The sequence below is a fragment of the Hipposideros armiger genome, unplaced genomic scaffold, assembly GCF_001890085.2.
Source record: "Hipposideros armiger isolate ML-2016 unplaced genomic scaffold, ASM189008v1 scaffold_227, whole genome shotgun sequence".
In the NCBI taxonomy this organism is placed as follows: Eukaryota; Metazoa; Chordata; class Mammalia; order Chiroptera; family Hipposideridae; genus Hipposideros; species Hipposideros armiger.
Window position 1 is genome coordinate 1,959,796 of NW_017731577.1, and position 9,168 is coordinate 1,968,963.

At 37.7% G+C, this 9,168-nt stretch overlaps 1 pseudogene; it reads left to right on the plus strand.

Moving 5' to 3' along the window:
- Positions 1-651: 651 nt before the first annotated feature.
- On the plus strand, positions 652-4,434 carry LOC109389256 (60S ribosomal protein L7 pseudogene; annotated as a pseudogene).
- Positions 4,435-9,168: the final 4,734 nt, after the last annotated feature.

A 9,168-nucleotide genomic window follows, 5' to 3' on the forward strand; every position in this document is an offset into this window, starting at 1 on the left:
AAACTTGAGAGGAAGCCATTGGAAGGTAGAGGAGTGCTATGATAGAGGAGTGATATGGGATTTGGGCTTTCAAAAGGCTCACTCTGGCTGCTGTGTTAAGATTGGAATATTGGAGGGCAGGAGGAGAAAAGGCAGAGACACTAGTTGGAAGGCCACTGCAGTTATCCAGGTGAGAACAATTATATCTCGGATTAAAGTGGGAGGGATGTAAATGGTGAGAGGTGATCTGGTTCCATGTATATTTTTAAAATAACGGTGAAGAGATTTCTGATAGATTTGATCTGGTGTGTGAAAAGGGAAAACCAAGGATACCTTCAACTGGACAGATAAACTACTGAGAAGGCAAACACTGGTGGAAGAGCAGGTTTTATGTTTAGTAGGAAGCAGAAGGATAATCTAAATACTTAGTGGTTATCTTCAAACAAACAAACAAAATGATCCCAGGAGACAGACCCAAGATGGCAGAGCAGCTAAACACTGCCTGCATCCTTCTGTGAACACATTAAAATTACAACTAAATTATATAGAACAATCAAACTGGAGAACCATCTAAAATCTAGCTAAACAGAATCCTATACATAAAAATATAAAGAAGAAGCCACATTAGGATTTGTAGGAGGGGCAGAGACACGAAACATGCCCTGAACCGCCATGTGTCAGGTGAGAATCAAAGAGATATCTCTGCCACAGAGGTTCTCCCTGTAGGAGTGAGAGACCCCACCCCCACAAGAGGCTTTGAGGCTTCCCAGCCCAAAGTACTGGTGCCAGGAAGAAGAGCCCCCACAACATCTGGCTGTGAAAAACAATGGGGATTCGATCATCTGGTGGGATGGAAGGCTGTGGGAAACCCAGACGTCCTCTTAAACAGCCCATGTACAAACTCATTTGCTCGCAGCCACTCACCTGGACTCTGGTGAAGGAATGGTGACTTGGGGGCGGGGGGGGGGTGTCAGAGGCATATGCAGGGCTGACTAAAGTATGTGATTTTGAGGCCAGGGCTAGAGGACAGTCACCATTTTCTCAGTGTGGGGTTTTTCTCCTGTGCAGCTGGCAGGCAGGCAGGCATTGACTTTCCTATGTTGAGCCCTCCCATACAGACCAAATTTGAATCTGATTGGTCTGGTGAGCTCTGCTGTTCCACCCTTCTGACTCACTGGGAAATCGCCCTACCCAACTCCCCCAATGCTGGAGGCACTTTGTCTGAGAGCAGCCAGCCTCACATGCATTATACTCTTTCTTGAAAAACTATCAGAGTTCGCAGGACCCAGGTGGGTGGCAGCTGGCCACAGTGTGCTCTGAGACTTTTGCTGAGTAGCTTCAGGCTCAGCACTGGCAGCAAACCAGAATCTACATTAACCTGGTGACCACACTCTTCCCACTCTAGTGACTCCCTGAGACCCTGACTCACTCAACTTGCATACCACATGAGGCTTTATCAGTGACTGAACCTTAAGGCAGCGGGCAGGTGGCAACAAGCATCAGGGTGTCCTCGCATTTTGCAGAGCTAATCCAGGCCAGGTACTGGTGGCAGCCATCCTCAGTTCACAGTGTGGCCTCTCCCACATGCCTCTAAGTACAGCACAGGCAGCGAACAACCTTGAATCACTTTGTAGCTCCTACCAGATAATTCCTGGTTAGTCACAGGCTGTGGGTGACCTGGATCTGCACTAGAGCCTCTCCCAAGAGGCCCCAGAACCAACATACTTGGACATTGGCTTCAGACTACAGCAGAGCACCAACCAGTTAGCCCCACAAGCAACACATACAAAGGGAGGTCTCAACAGGCACCAGAGCCTACCAGGGTGAATCCCACTCAGTGAAGTAAGCCCCCTGCATAGCAACACATAAGCTGTGGACGTGGCCAAACCCCACAGCCAATAAGCCTGGAGGCCAATCCCACCCACTGATATGCCAATAGCAACCAAGGCTCAACTATAACAGGAGGGCACACACAACCCACACAAGAGATGCTGCTACTGGAGCACCTGGAGCAGGTGACCAGGGAGACTATGCCAGGGTCCCACTACATATGGCCACCCAGCCAAGACTGGGAGACTCAGAAGTCCAGGAAGCACAGAGAGTCCCCAAAAAAGGATGAACCTAAACAGGACCACATCAAGACACAATATAATTAAAATGGCAAATGCAGTTTTGTTTATATGTGGAATCTAAAGAATAAAATTAACAAACAAAATAGAAACAAACCCATAGATACAAAAACCATTTTGATGGTTGCTAGATGGGAGGGGGTTTAGGGGTATGGGTGAAAAAATGGGAAATGATTAATTTGGTTGTTACAAAGTCATTATGGGGATGTAGGGAATAGCATAAGGAATATAATCAATAATGTTATAATAACTATGTATGGTTTCAGATGGGTACTAGATTTGTTGGGGTGATAGATGGGAGGGACTTGGGGAAAAGGGTGAAAAGAGGTGAAAGGATTAAAAAGTACAAATTTATAGTTACAAAATAATCATGGGGATGTAAAGTAAAGCATGGGGAATATAATCAATGATGTAGTCATAACTATGTATATTGCCAGGTGGGGACCAGACTAGTCAGGAGGATCACTTCATAAATTACATAAGTGTCTAGAATTATATATAATTCTCACCAATGTCTAGAATTACACCTGAAATTAGTGTAAAATAATATTTAATGTCAAAAATAAATAAATTCTTAAACCTGAAAAGAAATAAAATGATCCCAGAAGGAAGTCTGAAGATGAAGCCAGGATTAAAGACCAACAAAAGAAGTAAAGGGTGAATTAAATGGATAGTAACTAAAATAAACAATAATACTTTCCTATGGAGTTTAATATACATAGAATTAAAATAAGTGACAACAATGTAATACAAGTCAGAAAAAGAATAAACTGAATTATGGTATTTTAAATTATTGTGCTGTCTGGGAAGAATTTAAAAGTATCAAATAACAAATTTTGATAAGAACAAGATATACTTTATAACAAGGTAACCATGAAAAAAATTGTAAAAAAATCACATAACTTCTAACCTAAAGGGGAGAGAGGAATGAAATAATAAAAAATTATAGTCATTTCAAAAACAGGCAAGCAAGGAGAGTGAGAAAAGAAAAAACAAACAAAAACAGAAGAGGTTGTTCAAATAGGAAGCAAAAAATTAGTATTTAACGTAAATGTGAATGAACTAAATATTTCAATTAAAAGGCAAAGTATTTAGACTGAATTTTTAAGAACGCAGTTTGAAAGAAACATTTCCAAAATACAAGTATACAGGAGGAAACAGAAAACATGAACTTTCTTATAACTATTAGCAAAAAACTTAAATGTTCGTGGACTAGAAGACTCAATTGGTCTCTAGAGTTGATGCAATCCCAATAAAAATTATAAAATGGTTGTGTGTGTGTGTGTGCGCGCACGTGCATTTGTGATATTTGGCAAATTGATTCTCATATATATGTAAATTAAGAGAGCCAAGATTAATTAGGCACTATTGAAAAAGAACAGCATAATGAAAAAACTTACTCTTCAAGATGTCAAATTCAAACCAACAGTAATTAAGACAATGAGGTGTTAGTACAAGAATAGATAGATAGATGGAAGAAATTACAGACCTATGCATATATGAGCAATTGATTTATGAAAACATTAAAAGGGCAGAGAAATATAAAAAGTGTGGCTGAGTCTTTTTTTTTTCCAGCTGAAACCATGGAGCGTGCAGAAGAAAAAAAAGAAGGCTCCTGCTGTGCAACAAACCCTTAAGATAAAGTGAAGGAATTTTGCAGAGCTGAAGATCATGAGGCTGAGAAAGAAGTTTGCCCAAAAGATGCTTTGAAAGGCAAGAAGGAAGCTTATGTATGAAAAAGCTAACCACTAGCACAAAGATTATAGGCAGAGAGACAGAACTGAGATTCGAATGGCTAGGAAGCCGAGAGGAGCTGGCAACTTCTATGTATGTACAGAACTTAAACAGACATTTATCATCAGGATCAGGCATCAATGATGTGAGCTCTAAGTTCAGAAAGGTACTGCAGCTTCTTTACCTTTGCCAGATCTTCAATGGCACCTTTGTTAAGCTCAATAAGGCTTCAATTAACATGCTGAGGATTATGGAACTATATGTTGCATGGGGATACCCAAACCTGAAATCAGTAAATGAATTGATCTACAAATGTGGTTATGGCAAAATCAACAAAAAATGAATTGCCCGGACAGATAAAACATTGATTGCTCACTCTCTTCATAAATATGGCATCACCTGCATGGAGGAACTGATTCATGAGATCTATACTGTTGGAAAACACTTCAAAGAAGCAAATAACTCTCTGTGACCCTTTGAATTATCTTCCCCATGAGGTGAAATGAAGAAAAAGACAACTCATTTTCTAGAAGGTCCAGATATTGGCAACAGGGGAGACCAGACAAACAGGCTTATTAGAAGGATGAATTAAGGTACCAACTATGGGTATTTTTGTAATCTGGTCAGTTAATAAACAGTGACTTCTTTTAAACTGAAAAACAAACAAAGAAACAAACAAACAAACAAATAAATTAATTTTAAAAATGTGGCTGAGACAATAAGATAGCCAATGGATAAAAATACTGAACATCAACACCTACTCAAGTTATATGCAAAGGTAAAATCCAGATGCATTGTTGATCTAAATATGAAAGGAAATCAATAAAGTTTCTCGAAGATAATATAGAGAAGAATCATTATTCCCTCACTGTGGTAAAATAACTCTAACCATAAAAGAAACAAATAGATAGATTATAGTAAGAGTAGAATTTTTGATCTCCAAAAGTCACAAAGAGTGAAAAAGCAAATAACAGAATAGAAGACATTTATAATACAAATAACTTACAACAGACTTAGGTCTAGAACATAAGAAGAACCTCAATAAATCAATAGAAAGATTAAAAAAAAAACAATAGAAAAATGGTCAAGAGGCTTGAATAGTGCTTCACCGAAAAAAGGACATCAAAATGGCCACAAAGGTATGAAAAGGTGCTCATTTGTTGTCAGGAAAATAGAAAAATAAAACATACTACAAACCAAAATGCCTCGAATTAAACAGATGGACAGCAACAATGTTGTCAAGAATTTCCAGCAATAAGAACATTCATTCATACATTACTGGTGGGAATGTAAATTGGTGTAAATGCTTTTGAAATAATCTAGTATTGTAGCAGTTAAGTTAGGCCATAATAATGTTATGTGTCAAACAACAAGAAAAAAAATAAATAGAACATACCCAAAAGCACTGATGTAGCTCACACGTCTACATGGTGGCTGGGCCCAGCTGATCTAGGCTGGCCTCTGTTTGCTGGGGTTTTTTTATGAGGCCAGGCTTGGTTCCTTGTCTGAAGATCAATTAGGAATCAGTTCTGGGCTGGGCTTAGCTGGAACAGTTCATCCAGTTGGGCTCAAGTTCTATTGACTTTCCTACTTCTGAAGTATTATCTTTTCTATTGAAATTTATCTTTGTCCAATGAGATCTGTAGTCAGGAAAGATTTAAGTTTGACTGCACTATAAGCAAATGGCAATCTGAGTTGACTGAATATAATTATTAGAAAAAAAAGTGTAATCTCTGTTATTTACAGCTATTACAAAAATTTGAGATTTGCAAAAAAAAACAGGAAAAGGAACAAAGATTGACATTCTAAATTCAGTAAAAGAATATTAAATACTTGGCCCTTTACTCTTTCTTCTAGAAAAGGAATAAATACTCATAAACATTACACTCCTTTTTTTCTCTCCAATTCCTTCACTCCCCCCACCCCAGCTTTCATACCCATATACATTATGGCTTTCTGGTTTTCTAAAAGTGTTTAATTAAGCACTTTGAGATTTTGTACACATTTTGTTCCTAACTCTAAACTATTACTCTTACTCATTTCACTGCAATTACCAAAATTTACAACTAGAGCTACAGTTTTTCACAGAGTTAATTTTCTTCTACATCTTTTTCTCAATCTTCCTAGAAAAGATGAAGAAAGTGGGACGAAGGTGGGAGCTTGTTGATAAGACTGATTCTTACTCTGTTTTGGTGATGTCTGAGGTGTTAATCTTGTCTTTTCTTTTAATCTAGAGAAATAATAATGGGTTGATTTTCAATATTGTTTCAGCTTCATTAATATGTATGTTGTCTGCTGTAATTTCTTTTTCATTCAAACAGTACTTTGAAGCTCTTTATAAGCCTCTCTCCTGCTTCAGGCCTACCTTTGACTTTCTTTTTTTACTCTTAAATGTTTGCATTTTATATCTCATTGCAGCTCCTGGTTCTTCTACTCACTGCTCTACCATTATTCTTCCTGTTTACTACATATTTTGTGCTTATGTTTGATCTTTCAGTATCTTGCCTGATTCATGCTTATGAAAACTTCATAGTGGACTTTAACAATAGTAATTTTCAATTAATATTAGCGATTATCCTGTGGCGGGCACTGCTCTACGACCATCTTAGATAACCCAGTGCTCCTGCCTCACGTGAATGGAAGATTTGGAGATACCTGCACTGATATGCACCTTCACTGGGTAGCTGGCACCCCAGCTCAGCCTGTTCCCCACACCCCCTGTAAGGCTGTTCTCATATTCACAGAAATCCACACTGTCCAATATTCTCTAAAAGTAGAGTGGTAAGGTTTGAGGATCTCTCTTCTAGAACCCTTCCTGCAGTCCATCCAGCTAGGGTCTACTCTCTACACTCCTTAATATAATGCTGAGAGCACGGATTTTCACACATCATTCAGTCAAGCATCTGCCTTTACGTTTTCTCTATAAAGCTTGCTTTGTGATGGCATCTCATGTGATAGATGTTTGCCTTCACCTACAACCCCACAACATGAAACATAAGAAAAAGTCCTTGTCTTCATGGAACCTCAGTGAGTTAGAGATACTATAAAAATAGAGATCACATTTATTTTAGGCCCTCAGATAGCATTTTGGTTACTAGTTTTTTGCCTGGTAAACTCCATTGATTTGAATACTTTGGGCTTATTTTCACCCTTGTCCCCTTAACAACTTGGCTCTGTTCCGTGGCCACAGATGGTACCTCCTGCCAAGTTATCCACCTTGTGCACCCAAAGGCACTGGAAGAAGGAAGTTAAGGCAGTAAATAGGTTCGCCCCATCTCACAAAACGTTTGAAGAACAAAATACATTCAACCAATAGTCAGTACCATCGTCTCCTTACTTCAGAAGCAGCGCACAGTATTTGACTCATTTGTTTCATTGCGATGTCTCTTTTTCTTTCCTACCTAATTTATAGAAATTATAAATGAGAGGAAGCAAAAGTGTTTCTAAAACTTTGCTATATAGAAACTGATAACTTAAATTTTTGAGTATTTATTATGAGGCTATAGTTTTCCAATATAATTTTCCAACTAAAATAATAAGTATAGAATAGATTAAATAAACCATAAGTATTGGTTTGTCAGAAAAGTCATGATGCATTTTTGCAATAAAAACATAGAAAAAATATATCATGATTTTTCCCAGTAAAATAAAACTCAATAAAATTTTTTTCAGGAAGAACTAGGTATTGCTTTCATCACTTATTTATTCATTGATTCACTCATTAAACACAAATTTTGAGGTGAATCAACTATATAAGCCAAAGTTTTAAGCATTGGGATAGTGTAAAGAAGTGATGGCAAGGGTGGAGAAGAATTCAGAGATTCACAAGACATATTTCGTATCCTCAGAGAATTTACAGCTTAGTTAGAGGTGCAAGAAGTGTAGTATGCGTTATGATAGACTATGTAGCAAAAATTTTCAAGTTCCAGAACATCTTCCAATGGTTCTGGCCCTCCCAGGTTAATAAGATAAACACAGTAATAACAAAGATCAATATAGCTTATGCATTTTTAAGGTAACATAGTGACTGTCAGATATTCATCCACAGCATAAGGATTTCCAGCACAGCTCCGTGTGGTAGGTTTTAAAGACATTTGCAATAAACCCAACACTAGACTATTAAACCTCAGCCAGTGTACTTCCAGTTTAGTTGGTCTGACTCTCATTACAGTAATAACCTGTAATCCAGGAAATAGTGTTGATACATCTCTTGGTATGTTGTGGTTTACAAACTATCAACAGGAAACTCCCTATCTGGTAGTGTGTGGTCCTTCCATCCAACATAAGAGATATTACATTAGACAACTTCATGTCTTTCTAATATCCTTTCTCTACCACTAAAATTAAGGCATCTCAAAGATTGCATTTATAAGTCTTCATAGCAAGCAGGGAGAATATGAAGAATTCCAGCTTTGATTTTCTAATTATACCTTAATCATTAAAATAATCTATGCAACATTCGAAGATAAAAACATACGCAAGATATTGAGGGTGTAGCTCTAATCACAGGTAAATAAATAAAGGATGCCAAAAAAATATTTATTATAGAAGGTACATAAGAGAATAGGAGAGAGAGAGAGAGAGAGAGAGAGAGAGAGAGAGAGAGAGAGAGAGAGAGAGAGACCACCTAAGAAGTATGGGCTCAGAATTACCATGAAACTTAATGAATTTTAATCTTCAAGATCTCTGACTTGCATTGAACCCTATGGAGCCTTGACAGAGACCCTAAAAGTGTGTTCATTTCATCATATGTCAAATTTTGAGTCATAATTTTTTTGCAACAAATGGTTAAGAATGTTTCTTCTCTTCCAACTGCATCCTTCATACATTTTTCTGATCCTTTGAGTGGCTTTGGAGTGGTTTCAGAAATTTTGGAGATCTAAGAGAAAGTTGAATTGGAGATAATAAATTATTATATCTGCATGGTTCCCAATCACTTTCATGTATCTCTAAGTCACTGCTAGCCATTTTGTTGTAGGAATGGTCTGGGAATACTCCTGAGAGCCGACTGACAATGCTACCCATCCAATATTATGGATGAAGCTGTTTCAGAATGTATAAGCATATAAATCCCATTGGAGAAAATGATGCCTCAGTAATACTTAAAGATGTTGACCACTTTGGTATTTCATAGCAGCTATGTCTTCTTTTGGGTTCTTCTCATAGTATGGTAATTTTAAACACACATGCCAATTGGAGTTTTTCTTACCCTTACACTCAAGCATAAAGACATGTTCTGCCCATGATAACGCTGTCGAAGATTGCAACGATGGATAAAATGACATTTTAGGGGCTCTAAAATATATTTAGAAGATTTGAAAGAGAA